Source organism: Papio anubis, chromosome 13 (genome assembly GCF_008728515.1).
Source record: "Papio anubis isolate 15944 chromosome 13, Panubis1.0, whole genome shotgun sequence".
Lineage (NCBI taxonomy): Eukaryota > Metazoa > Chordata > Mammalia > Primates > Cercopithecidae > Papio > Papio anubis.
This window is the reverse complement of record NC_044988.1, coordinates 29,502,618-29,524,358: the sequence shown is the minus strand read 5'-3', so window position 1 is coordinate 29,524,358 and position 21,741 is coordinate 29,502,618. Positions and strand designations below refer to the sequence as shown.

Here is a 21,741-nt window from a genome sequence, read left to right as displayed (position 1 = left end):
CCTCGACCCACAAGTAACCTGGGAATACTATCACTTGGTGACCTTGGGACTTGATTTATGAGACATAAAGCTAAAGTACAAACTCAGAGTCCTTACCAAATAGGTAAGAATTTTCCTATAAACCCATGTTTTTCTCTCTCTGAATAATCTATGTGCCGCCTTGTAAACAAAATGAATTGCCTTTAACTTTTCTGATAAATGACGGAATATACCTAGCTCCACATGTCTGTTTCTCAGCTGAGACTCTATAGTCCAACTGTATTTCAGGCATTCATTCAAAAACGCCAAATTGTTAAGTCTCTAAATGTAAATTTATATAAGATTAAAAAGTGCCTAGGAATGAGACAGTTATCTTAATCATGTTTTTCTTTTTAAAAAATGTATTCTCTCTTTTAAATTTTTTTTATTTAGAAGTGAAGCATAGCTATTTCCTTGCCTACTACAAAGAAAAAAGTAATCTACCTTGTTAAATAACATGTGACCTCCTTGGCTAAATCTTAACAAGCAATACATTCCTGACTAAGGCTTTTTATTTTATTTTTCCAGTGTAGGTGTTCAGAATTTTCATTAAAAAGGGCTCTAACACTGGAACAAATCCATTAACACATGTTGCCAAAGGAACACTCTGTAACTTCTGCATTATCATACCCTCTAGCAATTGTCAACAGTCTCTCTGGCAAAGGCTTCCTCTGGTTTATACATAACGGTATCAAGTATCTCTGTTTGCCTTGGTAACAATGCCTTTTCTTGTAGAGAAGACATATGACACCACCATGTCACACAAAACACCCCACAGTGAAGCGGTTTTGGATGGAGCGCTGGAACCATCAAGTGGCTAGGTCCCCAAGGAGATGGGCACTCTCTCATACCTCAGCGGAGGTGCAAACTGGTCCCATTTTTACAAGAAATCAATTTGACAAAATGCATCAAGGGTCTTTAGAGTGGTTAGTTTTTTAAAAAATATATGTTTGTAACTCCTGACCCAAACATTTCACCTCTAATAATATACAGTAAGAAAATAATGTTCAAAAAAATTCCACACTTCAGCACAAATACATTCACTGGCCATTATAATAGCAAAAAGTCAAAAACTTACATTATTATTAAAATAGTATGCAGAGATTAAGCATGTTTAGAAAGTCTCATGAAAAACTAAGCCAAGGGGTCTTAAAACAACTTTACTAAATTCACATGAAAAGCAACATAATTTAGTCACTAATTAGCATGCATATTTCCTAAAAACTTACAAAAACTACAAATTTTCAAAGGCTTGGTATATATGACAATTAGTGTAAGTTACTGGAGGCAAGTGGTGTTAAAAAGGAAAATAAGTCTCCAATGCTCAGTTTCCATAATAGAATGAAGCAGCATGCACTCACATTTTATCAACAGCATTTAGAAAATTATTTCTGCCTTTTATGTTGATGAAAGATCCTCTAACAGATTAACTTTCTGGTAAGAGCACCCCAGAGACAGGGTCTAGGTCACAGATTAGGCTTCTAGGGACCTGTGTCTAGATTTCTATTTATACGACACGCTGTATACCCAGCTGGGCCCACTGGACAACAGTGCAGCCATCAGTGCAACTGCCAGCAAACCTCTCTCTTATCTCAACACTGTTAACTATGCTCAAAAAGCAACTCAAGGCTTTATACTCAGGGCAGGCTAAGGACATCAAATTTTCATTGTAATGAAAACACAGCTACAGATTTAAAATATTAAGTCTACATTATCTCCACAAAAATGTTTTGTCCCCAAATGTACACACACAATCATACTAGGCCAAAGAAAAATACATTTTGCAAAGTAGCAATGAAAGACCACTCTCCAAGCACAGATTAAAACAAAGCCATCACAGAAATAACAGACATTTAAACAAACAAAAAACCAATACATGGAGAAAAAAACTATTCTATTCTCCTAAATGTTTTAAAAAACATAAATCCTAATATGAGACTGTGTTGAAAGTAATGAAAAGGCCTGGGTGGGGAAGGTGTATAATGAATGAAAACAGAAACCCTACAACATATCAAATGTTATGGAATCTGATGCAGGTTGAGAACAAAGAAAAATGTAAGCCCTACATAATTAACATAAGTGAACTACATATTGAAATGAGAAAAAAAAAAAACCCAATCTGTTTGAAAAATGATTACAAAATATTTCACGAATAATGAATGCATTAACAGAAAAATCAGAAGTGATAAATTCAAAAGCTTCCTTGAAAAGCCAACCAGAGAAGTAAATTTCTTGTAAGTCTAGATGAAAGAAAAGTGAACACAGTTAGAATAAATGTATTATCAGTCAATTTTCTGTTGCTTATAACGGAATACCTGAAACTGGGTAATTTATACAGAAAAGGTATTTATTTCTTACAGGTACGAAGGCTGAGAAGTCCAAACTCTAGGGCTGCATCTGGTGAGGGCCTTCTTGCTGGTGAGGACTTGGCAGTCTCGAGGCAGCACAGAGAATCACATGGTGAGAGGGCCCAGTGTGCTAGCTCAGGTCCCCTCCTCTTCTTAAAAGCCACCAGTCCCACTCCCGTGATAACCCATTAATCCATGAATGGATTAATCCATTCATGAGGGCAGAGCCACCTCTTAAAGGCCCCACCTCTCAATATTGCCACATTGGGGATTAAGTTTCAACATGAGATTCACATGAGACACTGAAACCTTAGCAAGCACTATAATGTACTGAGGGACCATAAATAGGAGAATGATGAACATACAGGGATAGGAAGCTATGCTTTTTGAGACAAAGTTGATAAAACAGAGGGGAGACAGGAATAAAGGCAGGTGGGCAGGACTGGGTCAGGCAGCTGGATACAGTAGTGTGTCAGGCAGATACTGAGAAGATACCTCTGCACTAACAGCCTTCCACTGCCCCACAGTGGAGCTGGTCTCTAGATAAAGCTCTACAGCTGGGTAGAAGAGCACCAGAGCCATCCATCCCTCCCCAGGAGCTCTGTCTACAGTGAGCTACGTACTCAAACATACCCTGATGAGTATGGAAATCGATCCCATTTTTAAAAGACATCAATTTGGCAAAATGTATTAAGGATTTTTTAAGTGATCATGATCTTTCAAAATGTGACTTCTGACCTGTAATTTTGCTTCTAATAATACACATACTAAGGAAATAATGTTTTTTAAAAATCAACCTTGGCCAGGCATGGTGGCTCACGCCTGTAATCCCAGCGCTTTGGGAGGTTAAGGTGGGAGGCCAGGAGTTCGAGATCAGCCTGGGCAACATACTGAGATCTTGTCTCTACAAAAAAATTTTTAAAAATTAGGCAGGCATGGTGATGCACACCTGTAGTCCTTGCTATTCAGCAGGCTGAGGCAGGATGATAGCTTAAGCCCAGGAGTTTGAGGTTAAAGCATGCCATGATTGCACCACTGCACTCCAACCTGGGCAACAGAGTGACAATCATGCCACTGCACTCCAGCCTGGGCCACAGAGCAAGTCTGCCTCTATGGGAGACAGAGAGAAAAAAAACCCCACAGACTTACACATAAATACATTCACTGCCTCACTATTGTAAAACAAAAATTTCAGAAACGAAATCATGATTAAATTATGATACAGATCTTAAATATGTTTATGAAGATGAAGGAAACGCTTACTTTATAAAGTTAGGTTGAAAACTGGGTATGATGTTGAAGATTTTAAACAAAAATACAAAAATGAATGGAAGGGAATATATCAACATTTGAACATTTTTGCCTTTGGTGTAAAAAATCTTGAGAGGTTGATTTTTAACATGCATTATGATAAGATTACAACCATATCATTAAGATAAATGTAAACTACTCTCACACAGGATCACTCTCTACCTTATACCTGACTCATCTGTGACTTTAGTCAAATTAACTTTTGAGCTTTGTTTTCTTCTCTGTAAAATGAAGGTAATCATAGTTACCCGATATGGGTGCAGAGAAAAAAAATAAAACCAAGAATGCCAAGTGCTGAACTTTGGCACTCTCTCTCTTTGGAAGACTGTAAGCTTTGTCCATGCTGATGACTTTGGAGCCAGTTTTCAAAATTAACTCTAAATTCAATACCACTGGGCCTCTTAAAGTTATAAAACATCCGCAACCTTCTATACTGCAAGAATGCACTCAAATGAGAAAGTCTAATTCTGATAAGCTCGGGCATCTCCCAAGGTAACCAATAAATTTTAAAATGGGCCAACACTGCATCAAAGTTCCATGAGGAAGGGACTTATCAAGAAGTGCTGCCTTTCAGAGGAAAACATTCTCATGGATGACTAGGTTTCACATTTCCAAACACGTTTCATTTATATGGCACATTCAAACTAAGAAATGCTGCAAAAGTTCTCTCTGCTGGCTCCAATCAATGTAGAAGGGACTTAGAAGAGGGAAGTGAAACTGCTTTTGCAAAACTGTGACAGTAAGAGATATCTGACCCTTGCTTCTAACCTCCAAACTGTGCTTGGTCATTCCTGGGCATGGGCAAGGCTAACTTCAGGGAAAATTTAGTTTATAGTTTAACTTTAAAGCAAGAATGAGAATAGCACTTTCTGAAACAAAATCAATTTTGTAAAACTAATGAAACAACACAAGGTTAGGATTATCAGAAGGGCCTGAATTCTGCTAAGATGTAGGCATAGAAGGCAACCCTAAACAAAAAGAACAAAGCTGGAGGCATTACACTACCCAACTTCAAACTACACTACAGGGCTACAATAACCAAAACAGCATGGTACTGGTACAAAACCAGACACACAGATCAAGGGAACAGACTAGAGAACCCAAAAATAAGGCCACATACCTACAACTATCTGATCTTTGACAAACCTGACAAAAACAAGCAATGGGAAAAGGACTCCCTATTGAATAAATGGTGCTGGGATAACTGGCTAGCCAGGTGCAGAAAATTCAACCTAGACCCCTTCCTTACATCATATACAAAAATCAGCTCAAGATGGATTAAAAACTTAAATGTCAAACTCAAAAACTTGGAAGATAACCTAAGCAATACCATTCTGGACACAGGAATGGGCGAAGACTTCATGATGAACACGTCAAAAGCAATTGCAACAAAAGCAAAAATTGACAAATGGGATCTAATTAAACTAAAAGGCTTCTGCACAGCAAAAGAAACTATCATCAAAGTAAACAGACAACCTACAGAATGGGAGAAAATTTTTGCAAACTATCCATCTGACAAAAGTCTAATATCCAGCATCTACAAGGAACTTAAATTTGTAAGAAAAAAAAAACAAACAACTCCATTAAAAAGTAGGCAAAGGCATGAACCTTTCAAAAGAATACACAAATGCGGCCAACAAGTATGTGGAAAAAAAGTTCAACATCACTGATCATTAGAGAAATGCAAATAAAGACCACAAGGAGATAACATCTCGCACCTGTCAGAATGGCTATTATCAAGAAGTCAAAAAATAACAGGTGCTGGTGAGGTTGCACAGAAAAAGGAACATTTACACACTATTGGTGGAAGTATAAATTAGTTCAACCATTGTGGAAGACAATGTGACAATTCCTCAAAGTTCTGAAAATGAACTACCATTCCACCCAGAAATCCCATTACTGGGTGTATACCCAAAGAAATATAAATCATTCTATCATAAATACGCATGCACATGTATGTTCACTGCAGCACTATTCACAATAGCAAAGATATGGAATCAACCTAAACGCCCATCAGTGGTACTGTGGATAAAGAAAATGTGGTACATATATACCATGAAATACTATGCAGCCATAAAAAAGAATAAGATCATGTCCTTTGCATGATAGCTAGAAGCCATCATCCACAGCAAACTAACGCAGGAATAGAAAACCAAATACTACACTTTCTCACTTATAAAAATGGGAGCTAAATGACGAGAACACATGGGCACGTAGAGAACAACAGACACTGAGGCCTAATGGAGGGTGGAGGGTGGGAGGAAGGAAAGGATGAAGAAAAATAACTAATGGATACTAGGCTTAACACCTGGGTGATAAAACAATCTGTACAACAAACCCCCATGACACGCGTTCACCTATATAACAAACCTGCACATGCACCCCTGAACCTAAAATAAACGTTTTTTTAAAGTGTAGGTATAAATGATAACCAGCCATTGTTCTGGAAGTCACAAGATTTGTAACTTCCCCAATTACTCTTGGAAATAGCATCACTCTTGTGGAATCTAAGATTGGCCTTTTGAGATGTCTTTTCAGACTGTTGCATTTTTGAAGACTGGCTGACTCCACCTGGACCTGCAACTCATGACTCAACTGGTCCTATAGCCCCTAACCCAGAGGCAGACTCAGCGAATGAGGGCTGTTTTCCACACTCCTATGATGGCATCCCCAGCCAATCAGCAGCATCCATTCTATAGTCCCCTGTCCACCAAACTATCCTTGAAAAACCTCAACCCCCAAAACTTCAGGGAGATTCATTTGAGTTATAACTCCATTTCCCATGTGGCTAGCCAGCTTTGCGTCAATTAAACTGTTCACTGCAATACCATGGTCTCGGTGAACTGGAAGACCCTATCGGGTGACTACACAAGTTGTGCTCTGCAGAAGAAATTCTTAAACTACTGCCTGCACAAGGTAGAATGGGAGCAAACATGAAACCATTCTTTAGGGCTCACTTTCCCACTGCAAGAACTATGGGCTAAATCTTAAAGACGAAGCTGCTACCATTTTTCTCTTCAGCAGCAACTAGTCAGGGAGTTGAATGGGTGGGAAAGATCTTAGCAGGAATAAATGTTCTCCAGTTCTCCGATTAACTTAAGTTGCAAAAGGTTTACCTGACATGCCTAGTGGTCTTCAAAAGATATAGGTATGGATTTGCAAAGGAAAAAAAGGGGATTTTTCTGTTTCTAAAGTCACACTTTGGTCTCTCTTCTCCAACCATCGACATTTGTCTAATAGTGAAAGCAGTCACCATTCTAGCCTCACCAGGCTACTTCTCAGTGGAGCTGCCCTGCACACACTCCTTGTTACCAGGCACGTCTGTGCCAGTGTCTTCATTTCCCACCTCATGCAGTCACCTGTGTGGACCAGAGTGGGCTTCCCAAGAGAAGCCAAAAACAACACTGTATGTCAATGAGACTCACATGAGTTGACCTGGAATGACAAGGTGAACTGAATCAATCAGATACTGATTCTCAAGAATATGAATTAACAAGCATAGAGAATAAGCAGTTAGCAGTAAGGGTATCTCCTGCAAGAGTGTTAGGGAAGTGGAAGAGGAGCTGCAAAGAGCCAGAACTGGGTGCACGCTCAGATTACGAGAACACCAAAAGTAGGCATGGGCAGAAATAGGTATAGCTTTTAATATTAATATGAAGCCATCATGGTTATCAATACATCCTAAAACACTACCTTTCATCTCTTAACATTGCAACTATGTTTCATATTAGCATAAAACAATCTGAACATGACATGTATTCTCAATAGAGATATGTTCACGTATATAATTTACAACTAAGTGTACATATTGAGGATACATGTTCAGATTTTTTGTATGTATGAGGGTGTCTGGTAAGAAAAAGTTAACAAATTCTACTTTGCTACAGAAAGTGCACATTCTATGACACTAGGAGACAGACGTGAGAAGTTAAGACAGCTGCCAAGGACAGTAAGACAAAGATCCTGTCTTCTAGAGGTTCACAGGCCATAATGTGTTACAGCGAAGAAAGAAAAAAAGCACCAGTGATTTTTATTGGGTTTCCAACAAATATTTGTTTAGCACCTATGTGTGCCCTGTGCTAGTCTAGGGATTTTATATCACTTTCTAGTGACACAGTCACCATGAATCAAATAAGCTATCAGGGCTGAATTGAATTTGCTGGGTCAGTGGTCCCTAAACATTTCTGAACCACAGAGCAATTTGAGATTCTGATTAAAAAGAAAAGAAACGAAACTTCTCCCTAGGAAAGCACACATAACTACAATTCTGGACTCAATTTCACTGACACTTCTGACCTAACACCCAAGGATAAGAAACTAATGGGTCTACTGCCTATTTGAAAATATAGACATACATATCTATTAAATCATGTGATCCTACACTGAAGGATTGTTTCAACAATGCAAAGTACTTATGAGGTTTATTAATAGCCTTATATCTTCAGTTAACAACATATTATTAGTGGCAATGAGAGAAGTCCCACCACAAATGAAACAGCATGTTTATTCTCAAGTACAATACATCCAACTGACACAGACTATCACTCCAGTTACACAATGGCTGTTCAGAGTTCTCAGTTAATGGAATATTCACAGTTTAAGACCAAACACAATGCACAAAGAACAGAAAAATAGACAAAGTTGCCATATTAGGGGTAGCAACATTAGCTTCCCAGCAACAGAGACTCTGGGGAGGGCTACACATAAAATTATTTTCTATTAAGGGTCAGTAATTAATGTAAAAATAAAGTCTGACAAAATATTTCATTCATTTGCTCTAAGTGATTTTACACAACAGAGCTACAGAACACAGGCTTGGTTCCATCTTTCCTCTTAAATAACCAAAAAAGGTACCTGATCTAATCTCTTTCATGTAATTAGAAATCACCTGAAAAATGCAGAATCTGGCTGTGAGAGTGATTTGAGAATCGATGGATCTGTTTCCCTGCTAGTAAGATACGAATAGCAGTACTTACTTCACAAAGATAAGAAGTACACATTTTCAAGGGTGCCTCTCTAACGTGTTAATAAAACAATTTCATTTTTTTCATTCAACAAATATTTAGTGAACTGCAACTATGAGCCAAACACAAACAGTAAGGCAAAATTAAGCAAAATCAGACCTAACTTCTGCCTTGATGAAGTTCACTAGCTCTTTCATCCATTAGAAAGCTTTAAGTTGGAAAGTTCCACTAGAATCAGTTGTCTAACTTGACAACTAATATTTGTAAAGCATTTTACAGATCATAAAGCACTATACGATATATCATCTCAGGAAATCCTCACTGTAACTCTCTCTCTGACTTGTATTGGTAATTCATCTCCTATACAGGTTAAGAAACTACAGCTCAGAGAGGCCCAGTGGCTTACTCAAGCAGTGAAGCTGGAGTCCCCTTTGCTGATCATCTCAGTGCACTACACCATCTCACTGCATTGAGCTTTAGGTCATGAGGATAAAACATGTGCAAAATCACTTTGAGCTCTTTACTGGGAACATGATCTAAAGCAGCTCTTTGTCTGTTCCCATCTTCCCAAGAAGCAGTTGTTACCCAGCTCTGACAGGATGTAGAAAATGCAATTTACTTAGCTGGAAAACCCCAACTTACCTAAGTTATAAAATGGTTAATCTGCTCAAAGACTCCTTTACTATTTCTATCATACATGCAACCTAACAGCATTGTGTTGTTGCCTGCCATGTGCCTCTCTTCCTTGGTCAATTTCTACAGTGCTTTCCGAATACAGAAAACTTCTGCAGTTATTTTCCCTGTTACAGACTCTTAACAGTTTTCTGTAACAGTGTGACTTACATAGTAAGACTGAAATGTGAAAATTCTAGATGAAACAGTCACCTGGTCCTACATTAAAACTTACACGAGTTTTTTAAGGAGCCTGAGATCACTGTCCAACATTCAACCCACTGCCAAAATCCCTATGACAACATCTCTAATTTGGGGTGATCTGACTTCTTTAACACATGCAGCTCCTATTACTGGTAACAAGCAGTTTGGCAATAAGTATCCAAAGCCATAAGTAAATAGTACTAATGTCGACTCAGCTATTCTGCTGCTAAGAATTTGTCTTAAGGAAACAACTCAACAAATATACAGGGATGGTGTATTTGAGATATCTTCATTGTCGTGTTGTTGTTTATACTAAGAAATTGGAAATGACCAAAGTAACTATCAGCCAGGGATGGTTTTAATAAATAAGAGTGCATTCATATAGAGAGATGCTATGTAGCCATTAAAAATCATATGAACATATAAATAGTAACATAAGATATACAAGCTCTATCAAGTGAAAACTGATTACTAAATAGTATATGATATCCATTTTATGTGTGTTTACAGAGCAAAAAATCTTAATTTATTGAAGTAGAAAAACATGTCCTTCTTATGTCTACTCATAAGTTCCAATCCTGCCCCCTGAAGTTGAGAATTAACTTTGCTCTCCTTTCTACCTGATAGCCTTTCAACTATTCCTGGTAGGGCATAGTTTCTAGTCCACTTACTTCCCTGGCTTACCCTCTTAAAATGTAGAACTTGTTTGAAAACAAGCCCTTGGAAGCAGCCTAACAAAGTCAGCAAACAACGAGATGATTATCTCCTTAATTCTGAGTACTGTGCCATTAAAGCTGCCAGAGAAGGCCACCCATATCAAATGGTTGGCTGAAATCTTAAATCTTTTTAACAAGAGCTGCTACTGATCCAGGTCTCCCACTCTATAAACATGCACTTTTTCCCCTGACTCTAGGAAGCTGCATTCAGTAGAGCTTAATTGTATATGTGTTCATATTGATTGCCTTGAACTTTTTGCAGCCTTTTCTATTATGATGTCTGACATCCAGTTGGTTAGCTTCCCTCCCAAAAATGGGATAGACACAAATTTGATCACCTTTCTTGATCAAAGACCACTCTTCTCAAACCAGAATACCATGACATTTGGAAAGGACTACTAAAACATTTTATTCGGTGATAATTTAAAATATTTTAAAACAAACACAGGTATGTTGAAAATACAAAGTGAATGCATCTTTATGTGAAAACATGAGACTTCAAAGACATTTTGCTCCTGGCTGTGCTTCTAAAGTCTCCCTATACCCACCCATAACCCAACCTTTAATTCCTGTACCCTCAACCCTCTAAACCCTCCAAAATAAAGTACAAACTTTCCTCTTCCTTAATAGTTCCTTGATGGAAAAGTTAGAATAGCACTGGCAAGGCAGCAAATTGCACAAAGTCAACAGTTAATCAACCTGCAACACATTCATCTATCTTACTATAATCAAGCCCAAGCTTTTCCAGCTTATCCATAAAAAATCCTAAGAAACTTAATGAAACATGAGGTTTTTTATTCTGATATCCCCTAACAACAACATTACCCAAATTCTCTCTCCAATAAGTATCTGATTTATACAGGAAATGAGGTTAATTCAAGAAAGGCTTGTTATTGAGAAACCCATGCTGACTTAACCACACTTCTTTCCCAGCTAATCACAAACTATCCCTTCTTCTATCCATTTATTCCATTAAAGGATTATTTCATGTCTGCTGTTTAAAAGGCACTGAACTAGGGTCTACAATATAAAACATGGAGTAAGACAGAAACTTCTCTTCTAGGAGGAAGAAAGATGACACATAACTACAATACATGGTAAAAATGCTTAAGAAAGTTCCAGAAACAGGGAAGCACTAGCCAGCAGAAGGAAGGGTTTGTGAAGAACAGAGTATGTGTGAAAGGGTATAACAAAGATAAGACTGGGGCACATGGTAGAGAGCCACAACTATATTTAACCTGAGAAAACTCAAATCTTGTTAGGAAATCACCTGAAAGCCTTCTGGGTCACATTTAGAAAAATCTCTCATTCTCTATTTCAGAAAATTTACAGGTTTTAATTTCTGAAAAATATCTGTCTTTTCAGTCTTTTTCACCTTTCTCCTGTCTTGAAAGATTGTCAACAGAAGCCTACAAATCAGAAATTATTATGCACTTACATTTGACAGTTTACAGAGGTTTAAGGTTTATACAGCATTTTCAAGCAGACTGCCTCTGCAAGACTTTTTAAAGTATCCCAAGATACAATGAAATCAGGGCTGGACACTCAAACTCAATTTCAAGTACCACATATTCAGTCACCACCCTCAGCCTAGGCATCCATCACTTTTACCTACATTTTTTTTTTAACCTTTCCAATAAAAAAGTCATCATCCTTCAAGTTTTCTAAGCTTGGAAAAAATGAAAATCACAAGTGAATGACAGTGTTGACTGTACAATTAAAACCTTCAGTGCACAAAAATATTAAATGGATGATCTCTGCAAAAACCTCTGCAAGAAATTATAAATGGCAACTACCATTAACTTTTAGTTTAGAATAAATCTATAAAACCAAAAGAACAGACTAGACAATTCACAAGAAGGTGACAAATCTTTGGGAAAAACACTCAATGCCTATCAAGCTCCCCAAAAAAGGCTCATTAAAAATACAGATCACAGTTGTCAATTAAGAAATAAAGATGGGGCCGGGCGCGGTGGCTCAAGCCTGTAGTCCCAGCACTTTGGGAGGCCGAGACGGGTGGATCACGAGGTCAGGAGATCGAGACCATCCTGGCTAACACGGTGAAACCCCCTCGCTCTACTAAGAAATACAAAAAGTAGCCGGGCGAGGCGGCGCCAGTCCCAGAAGCATCGTGGGAGGCTGAGGCCGGAGAATGGGCGTGAACCCAGGAGGTGGAGCTTGCAGTGAGCTGAGATCCCGCCACTGCACTCCCCAGCCTGGGCGACAGAGCCGAGACTGTTTCAAAAAAAAAAAAAAAAAAAAAAAAAAGAAATAAAGATGGAAAAATACAGTGCATCCTTATTATTCATGGATTCCATATTTGCAAATTCATCTTCTAAAACTTATTTATAACCCCAAGACCAACACTCATGGTCATTTGCGCACATGTGGAGAGAACCAATTTTTTTTTTCTTTTTTCATTATGGAACGCTTAATTAATTTGGCTATCCCTTGCACAGGGGCCATACTAATCTTCTCCGTATCATTCCAATTTTAGTATATGTGCCAACTGCAGCAAGTACACACCAAAATATTTGAGTCACTCCACATTGGCCATCGCACAGCTGAAGCCAAACCAGCCTACACCCTTTTAGTCCTTATACTATAAACAAATGTCCTTTTTGTGACCAGTTTTTAGGACTTTTTTTTTTCATTTTTGTGGGTTTCTTGGTGATTTTGCTGTTTAAAATGAGCCCCAAACATCATGCCTTAGTGTTGTCTAATGTTCTTAATCACAACAAGGCCATGATGTGCCTTAGGGAGAAGAGATGCATTGGATAAACTTCATTCAGGCATGAGATATAGTGCTCTTGGCCATGAGGTCAATGTCAATGAACCAACAATGTATACTAAACAAGGTATCTTTAAACAGAAACACATGTAAAACAAGGCTATGTATTGATGGGTTGACAGTTGACAAAATCGTTACAACCAGAGGCTCACAGGAATCTAACTCTGTATTGTTCCCCTAGGAGCAATGGCTCAGTATTCACTAATTATGTCCTTAGTGACTTTATAGAACATAACTGCCACAAATAATAACAGTGGGGTGTTTTTCCAAATTATCCTCTATTTCCCCTATTTCCTATCTCTGGATATCCTATTTATATAACAGAATGTTATATACATTGTTACAGTTGGTTTGTTCAAATAGGAGTCCAAACGAAGTCCCCATACTGCACGTCATTACTGAGCTCCAAGTCATAGGTCTAGACTTCCTTGCTACGCTCCTCCTTAATGCCCTTCTAAAATTTTCCTCTAGGCTTTTCAAAGGTGCCTGCCCATTCTACACTGGTTTTCTCCACCTCCTCTCACAGCATCTGACTAATCCTCTCTTCACTCCTGGGTTTCTTGACATTCCTACCATTGTTTGTATAGGTTTGTTTGTTTGTTTGTTTTTTGAAAGACAGTCTCACTCTGTCATCCAGGTTGGAGTGTGGTGGCACGATCATAGCTCACTGTAGCCTCAACCACCCAGGCTCAAACAATCCTCCCACCTCAGCCTCCTGAGTAGCTGGGATCACAGGCATGTGCCACCATGCCCAGCTAATTAAACCAACCCAGGCTGGTCTCAAACTTCTGGGCTCACGCAGTCCTCCCACCTCAGTCTCCCAAAGTGCTGGGATTACAGGTGTGAGCCACCACACCTGGCCGCACAGGTCCTTTTACAAAACAGATTTCCTTAGTTCTTGGGGGCCCTCTGTAACTTCTTGGCCTGCCTTCTCCTGTTCTTCCTCACCCAAGGATTACTACTCTTGTTATCTGTCTTCTACATGACTATCTGTGGCCATGAGATCATATATACATTTTTGACTAACAGGTTGGCTATTTTTCAATAGCCACCTACCAAAAATTCCCTGCCTTAAACTCCAGGATGATATGGACATTTTTCCCCATTGTCACTTAAAGTTCCTTTAGAAACATCTGGTAGGATGCTGAAACTCCACATTCATTTTTGTTCTAATTTTTTAAACCTTCTAATATGAAAAACTTCAAATATATACAAAAGAGAATACTATAGTGAATACAATGCGCCCATCACTAAGCTTCAACAATGATACATATTTTGTCAGTCTTTTTAACATAGTCCCTCTTTTTCTGTTCTATTTTTGCTGGAATCTTAAAGCAAAACCAAAACAATATATCTTTTCACTTATAAGAACATCAGTGTGTGTTTATAATTAATGAATAAATTTGTTTTTTTTTTTCCTTTTGAGACAGGGTCTTGCTCTGTCACACACGCTGGAGTGCATTGGTGCACTCTCATCTCACTGCAGCCTCTTGAGCTCATGTGATCCTCCTGTCTTGGCCACCCAAAGTGCTAGGATTGCAGGCATGAGCCACCACACTCGGCCAGAAATTTGTTTTTAAAGTAACTACCATGCCATTAACCTAACAAAATTAACAATTTCTTATCATCAAGAACTCGATCCATATCCAAATTTTTATCGTCTCAAAGGTGTCTTGTTACAGTTGGTTTGTTCAAATAGGAGTCCAAACAAAGTCCCCATACTGCATGTCATTACTGAGACCATACTGGGACTAAGGCAGAGAGGAATGAGCTCTAAGTGAGTCTGTAACAAGGAAGAAAGAAGCTCATTCAACTAAAAGAATTAAATTGGAGGCCTGGCCCGAGAAAGTGGAAAAATAAACAAAGAAAACTAAAACCATTCAGGAACATCATCAAGCAGGGCAAGAGCTAGAGAGAAAGTACCAAAGGGGCTAGGAATTTCAGTAAGGCGAGTAATTGGACAAATGACAGAATTATCTTAATGGAACAAGGACTTTTAGCTTTAAAAATCTCACTTTGGATCAATGAAGTAATGAAAAACAGTTACTAAAAAGCAAAACCTCACAGTCATTGTATCTAATTTAATTCCCCACATTTTAGTTTCATAAGCACTTTTGTACACCATAGCACTTTAATAACTATAAGTTTAAAATGATCATGGCTAACTCCATGAGACTAAGATCTGGATCTGGCTGACTCCAGAGACTAAGACTCACCACATAGTCAGAGGAGAGCACAACTCAGAAACCAAAGTTCCCAAAGTCTTCCCCGGGAATCACTAAATTCACACTGAACTTCTATCTGCATCAGATATGGACACACACAGAGAAATGTTTTATATAAGCAATGCATGCTTATTAATTTTTTAAAAAAAGGTAAGAAGCAAGATAAATACTTCTCAGTTTTTGAGGTTTATTAGAAATAGCTCTAAAATTTCTCCTCCTCTTTAAAATAAGCTTTTTAAAAATGCTTCTGTATTCAGTTACAATTCTTTGGGAATTTTCCCCCCAAGGTAAAGCCAAAACAGACTCTAGAGAAAGAAGAAATAAGAACTACAACTTATTACAACTACCCCACCAACAACTTTGCAGTAATATTTTATAGTATGATTAAAAAGTCATTTTAAGTATAACTCTGAAAATGTTTAATGATTACTTTAAATGTGAGCACTGATGTTTGTCTACACAAGTTAATGATGTATTATAACATCATGAAGGTTAAAAGTTGTTTGTTTTTATTTAAACAGAAGGGGTTGTCGGCATCCTTATCACCACTAAAGGTAGTTTTAACATTTCAAAGGGATTTTTTCCTAATTGTATTTTGAGAAACACATTTTTAAAAACACGTATGTACTAGGAACTCACAGATCTTGTCAAACTGAGTATTTCATATTCCAGTACAAGTCTGGACACATCAAATCTAAAGGAATTTCTTAAGGCTTAGTAAACCAGCCGCCGTTTCCAGCCAAATGGGAATCTTACGCTTTTACAGTTATTTCAGCTAATTCTTAGTCACTACAAGAAGAGAAACTCAGCAAAGGTTTGATGCTGAAACATTCCAGAAAAAGGATAATCTCCACCATATACAAACTACAGTATTTTATCTAATTGGTATCTCAATCCTGATTTACGTTCACTCATTTATTTAATTTAGCAGTATAGTGACTATGCCATATACGTAGCAGACTGAGTGGAAGAGTTTATCATCAAAGCTGACACTGTGTACACTTTGCACACCTAAGTCACGTGCCATCATGTACATGGTGTGGAAGGTAGGGGAGGCAGGTGTCCCCACTGTCTTCCCAATAGTGGTGATGGCTCCACTGAGTCATCTTATCACCCTTGACTATGGAGGACTTCAGATCACCATCCTGCTTTGGATTACTGATGTGGTATAAGACTAGGAAATGGCTTTCTCAGGGATTATCTACTGGCCAGCTCATTTCACTAGCACTTATTACTATGTAAGGGTTCTACTGTCTTACAACCTGAATGACAGCTCTGGTCATTCAGATTATTCTGATGTTAGTTCTGTTTAGAAATAATATTTTCTATTTTATTTTCACATTGAAAATCAGTCCAATTTGCTTCAGCCTCCAAGAGCATGTTTATGTACTGCACTTTTTTTCTAAGTGGGAAAATGGTTAAGAAGACCGCCATTGTGGATGCCCATCAGTGTGGATCCAATCACTGAGGACCAGAATAGAACAAAAAGGGAGAGGAAAGGCAAATACGTGCTCTCTGCTTGAGCTGGAACTTCCATCTTTTCCTGCCCTCAGACATCAGCACACCTGGTTCTTGGATCTTCAGACTCAGACGGAGACGGAAACTTATGCCAGGTGCTCCCGGGTTCTCAGCCCTCAGACTCAGACTGAATTAGACCAACGGCCTTCTTGGTTCTTTAGTTTGCAAATGGCAGATCTTGAGACTTCTTGGGGAACATCCTGGGACTTCCTGGCCTTCATAATCACATGAGCCAATTCCTACAACGAATCTCCTTCCTAATATACCTATGCTGTCTCTTTGGAGAACCCTAATTCTCTTTGGAGAACTCTAATATCTAATACAGCTGGCAACTTGTCAAAAATGTAAATCTGTAGGCCAGTCCCAGACCTCCTGAATCAGAAGGTCTGGGATTGGGGCCCAGCTATCTGTGTTTTAACATAATCCTCCAGAGGACCCAAATGCATGCTAAAGTCTGAGAACCACTGCTATAAATTACATTTTTTAATTGAGCATTCATTCAGATTTCCATAACATTTGGGTTTAATTTCCATTAAACCTATTAAGTACAGTTTATTTTCTAATATTGCTAAGTATAGATTTTATAATATTCCTATAAAAGTAAATTCGTATAGAGGGAAGCTTTGAATTTACCAACAGTTCAGTAGAAGAGGGTGACTAATATGAAACTGAACAATTGGCTTCTGTTTTTCTCATACTTGGTCTCTGGAACAAAATCTTTACAACAGTTTATAAGGAAATGCTTCATTACATTTCTCACATTTACTTCATCCCCTGTGTTACACAGGTTCTCGGCATTTGAGGTGACTTCTGATAATTGCCTAAAATGAACCAGAATTACAGGGTGCTGAAGATCAAGGACCCTGAGAAGACATGAAGCTGAGGATTAAGCTTCATTGCTTTCCACCTGTGTGTTCTAAGAAAACTCCGCCACTTTAAGCCTCAGTTTCCCCAAATGTACAATAAAAATTACAGTATACCCCTCATCACAGGGAGAAAATCAAAGGTGTTTAAAGCTGACTGCCTGGCACAAAGTAGCCCTCAATGCTCCACAGTAATTTAGTCATTTTTAGCTAAGAGAATTATTTCATTTTAAATACTTCTGAACACACTTAAGTCCCTAGAAGGTAGAGACTGTCAACATCTAAACTGATTTTCACAGCAAGCACCTGATAAACGATTTCTAAAAATAAAGGTGATGAAATTACAATTGCATTCTTTTACAAATACTCTGTCACCCAGGCTGGAATGCAGTGACACAATCATGGTTCACTGCAGCCTCAACCTCCTAGGCTCAAGCGATCCTGCCATCTCAGCCTCCCAAGTAGCTGGGATTACAGACGTGTGCCACCAGACCTGGATAATTTTCTGATTTTTTTTGTAGAGAAGGGGTCTCACTATGTTGCCCAGGCTGGTCTCAAACTCCTGGGCTCAAGCTATCCTCTTGCCTCAGCTTCCCAAAGTGCCAGGACTACAAGCGTGAGCCACTGAGCCCAGCCACAATCACCTTGATTTCTAACAAAGGATTCCATGGTAGAAAAATAGCTCATTCTGCAAATAAAAGCAGTGTATGCAATATATGTAACCACAAACACCCTCATCAAGAGAAAACATTTCAAAATGTATTCTTTAAAGATCCCTAAACTGTCATAGGGAAAAAGGCCAAGGAATAGTACAGACTTGAGCAGATTAGTCAAGAATGTGATTTGATGAATTAAAGAAATTACATTTTGGCAGGGCTAAAGCAGAAGGCAGGCAAAATTCCAAGTTTCTTCTGGTTAATTCAAATGAGCAGTACCCTTCCTTTGTGCAGCTAACATAATATTAAAACATATTATATTTAAAAGGTCAAAAAGCCATGTGAAAAGAAAAAGTCACTTAAGAATCTTTTAGATATGGGCCAGGATGACATGAACACCATCATCAAATATTGTTGAACAACTGCTGAGGAGATGAGGGTGTGGGGTCTTCATAAATATAAGTTTGAGTCTTGGCTTGGGCAATCACCAGCTAACTGAACCTTAGTTAGGCAACCTCCTGATTGGTCTTCTTGCTTCTACTTTTGTCTTCTTACTGTTCATTCTCCCACAGTAATCACATAAGCAGGCCAGAGCTCCCTTTCTACCTCAGTATCTTTGCATACGCCGTTTCTGCTTTTCCCTCTCAGAGCACCCACTACCAGTCTTCACACGGACAATTCGATCAGTCCTTCAGGTCTTAAGGCACTTCTCAAGAATGCCGTTCTTGCCTAGGCTAGATTAGATCCTCCTGTTACATGCTCCCTTTATTTTTGTTTTTTTGAGACAGGGTCTCACTCACCCAGGCTGGAATCACAGCTTGTTGCAGCCTTGACCACCTGAGCTCAAGTGATCCTCCCACCTCAGCGTTCTGAGTAGCTGGGACCACAGGTGCACGCCAACACATCCAGCTAATTTTTGATATTTTTTTGAAGAAACAAGGTCTTGCTATGTTGCCCAGGGTGGTCTCCAACTCTTGGGCTCATGCAATCCTCCTGCCTTGGCCTCTCAAAGTGCTGGGATTACAGGCGTGAGACACTGCACCTGGCTCCTTATTTTGAAACTCTTATCACCATTATAACAACATTGATCGTGTCTTTTAAAGTTGTCAGTTTGCCCTGCTAAACTGCAAGCTGTGTGGAGGCAAGAACATGTCTGTTCACTGCTGTATTTCTAGCACCAAGTGGAGAGTCTGGAGCACAGGTGACAGTAACCATTACACCCGGTCCTTGCCATTGTCTCAGCCATCCAGGATCACCTGTTGACTTCACAGAGTTAAGAGGTAAACACTTTCAGATCAGTTGGGTTCACAGATGTGCAATATTGTCAGATGAAAAGTAAATTCAACATCTTTCTGGTTTCCAAAAGCAGAATCAAGAAAAATCTGAAAAACTGTGGACCCTCTGAATTTAAACTGACAGCTAACTTCAGATTCAAAATTTGGGAATCATGCCTATAAAACCAAACAAACTAGTAGATTGAATCTGGTATGAAATACCATCATGGGTAAAAGCTGTGCCTCCCATCTACTCAATCTGGGTAAAAAGAGGGAAAACACGCAAATGTGTGTTTTCTGCTTGCTCTCATTCTTCATCTTTCCACCTTTATTGTAACTGCAAAAAGCCCCAGGCAACAGAGGGGGAGAGCTGCCTGAGCTTCTTATGACAATCTGGTTATACTGAGCCATACATGCTGTATTAACCATGAATTGCCACCCCAACCCACATCACGTTCCTCATTCATTCCCATCCATTTTCCATCTTGGCTTTCCTCCCTCACCCATCTCTTTTTCAGCTTTACTTTCTACCACTCAACTTCTCTCAAGACGTGAGGCACAAAGATACAGCAGAAAGAGGGCTGGATTTAAAGACTCCTGGAGCCTTTTCTTGGAGAAACTGCTAAAACATTATCACAGGAAATTATTCTGGAATCTGGGAAAAAGAAGAGTTTAATAAAGTACAAAGACAGTTCAGAGAAAGAATGGAAAAAGAAGTAGGATAACATGAAATTGTTAGGAAGAAAAGACTCCTGGCCCTTACACTCATAATTAACCTTGTAACTCCCACACCGCCAAACATCTACAGTGAAGAGCTTGTGTATCTTAGGCTGCTGGCCACCACCTTGCACGTGAGAGAATTTAATCCAACAAAGGAGACCAAGTCATTTTCTGACAATGGTGTAATGTTTTTGTTTTATTAGAGACAGGGTCTCCCTCTGTTGCTGAGGCTGGAGTGCAGTGGTGCGATAACTCATTGCAGCCTCAAACTCCTGACCTCAAGCAATCCTCCCACCTCAGCTTCCCAAATTGCTGGGATTGTAGGTGTGAGCCACGCCACCTGGCCTTGATAGTGGTGTTTTGGTAAGATATCTTATCTGTTCTTGCTGCTTAGCCCAAAGAAATATACTGTTCAAGATCTGCAATCAGGCTTCATGTACGGATGTGGAAAGAAAGGAGTGGCTAGGCACTGTGTTATTAAATAAGTGGGGTTTGTTTTTTTTTTTTAGTAATAAACACCCTATAACAGCTTTCATAAAACCCAGTTAAGATTGGAGCTTTAGAATTACCAATATCCAAAACAATACTTAAAATTACAATCTCCTCCGGTGGGGCGGCGGTTGAGGGGGGGAACCTACCACAGACTGCTTATTTATCCCACCTGCAATGTGATTGCTTGCAAACAGGTAACTCGTGATTCTGAATAATTATCCTGCATCCAACCCAGTGGTGTTGCGACTGCTGACATTCCACACAAGAAAGCAAGTCTTTTCTCGTGAAAGGTGTCAGTTATGTGGAAAGGACCAAAACCCACCTCAGTGTCCCCAGTGTTAATTCTCCTTTGTATATTTCCCTAGGGAACTTTCTGACCACTGCCCCCTCAACCCAGGACTGTGTGTGTACAATCCCCCAACTCCATTAAGGTTCATTTCACCCTGTGGAAGCTAGAAGGAGATGAAAGCACATCTCCAGGAAGAATTGGGCTTATTTCCTCCACACAGACAATAACTGCCACCTGCATGAGGATTTACACGCCTCCCCCCACCAGCTTCCTAGTTCCTATGTCATAGAGTCACAGCCACTTGTACCCCAGAGAACGATGAGAAGAAAGAACAAAGGGGCCAGGTGGCTCAGGCAGAGGGAGGAAAAGGTGGCTTCTCTCTCACACTCCCACAATACAGCTATTGCCAGTGGAAGCCAGGTTGATCCCCATCTCAGGCTGTGTTGAGACAGCTGTTGGAGCCAGAATAGGAAAAGGAAGGAAAAAACTGTCCTCCCTAAGGACTGCTAGTTTTTTTATTTTGAAGGAAGGAAAATGCTGAACACAAACGGGAGCCTGTCTTGAAGCACTGTGGAGCTTTCATCTATCAGTTTAGTTCTATCCTGCCATGAACCACTCCTTGGCAATTCTCACCAGCAAGTTGGAGAGCCTGAACATGAACGAAGTCAGCCATAGGAGGA

General features: G+C 39.2%; 1 protein-coding gene and 1 non-coding gene across 6 annotated transcripts in view; both read right to left on the bottom strand.

Annotated features, from left to right (window-relative positions):
• KANK1 (KN motif and ankyrin repeat domains 1) overlaps window positions 1-21,741 on the bottom strand; it is a 238,363-nt gene that overhangs the window by 172,422 nt on the left and 44,200 nt on the right. The gene's annotated exons all lie outside the window — the stretch shown is intronic.
• On the bottom strand, window positions 12,650-12,755 carry LOC116270128. Its single transcript, XR_004178065.1, has one exon. It is a non-coding gene; the product is annotated as a U6 spliceosomal RNA (small nuclear RNA).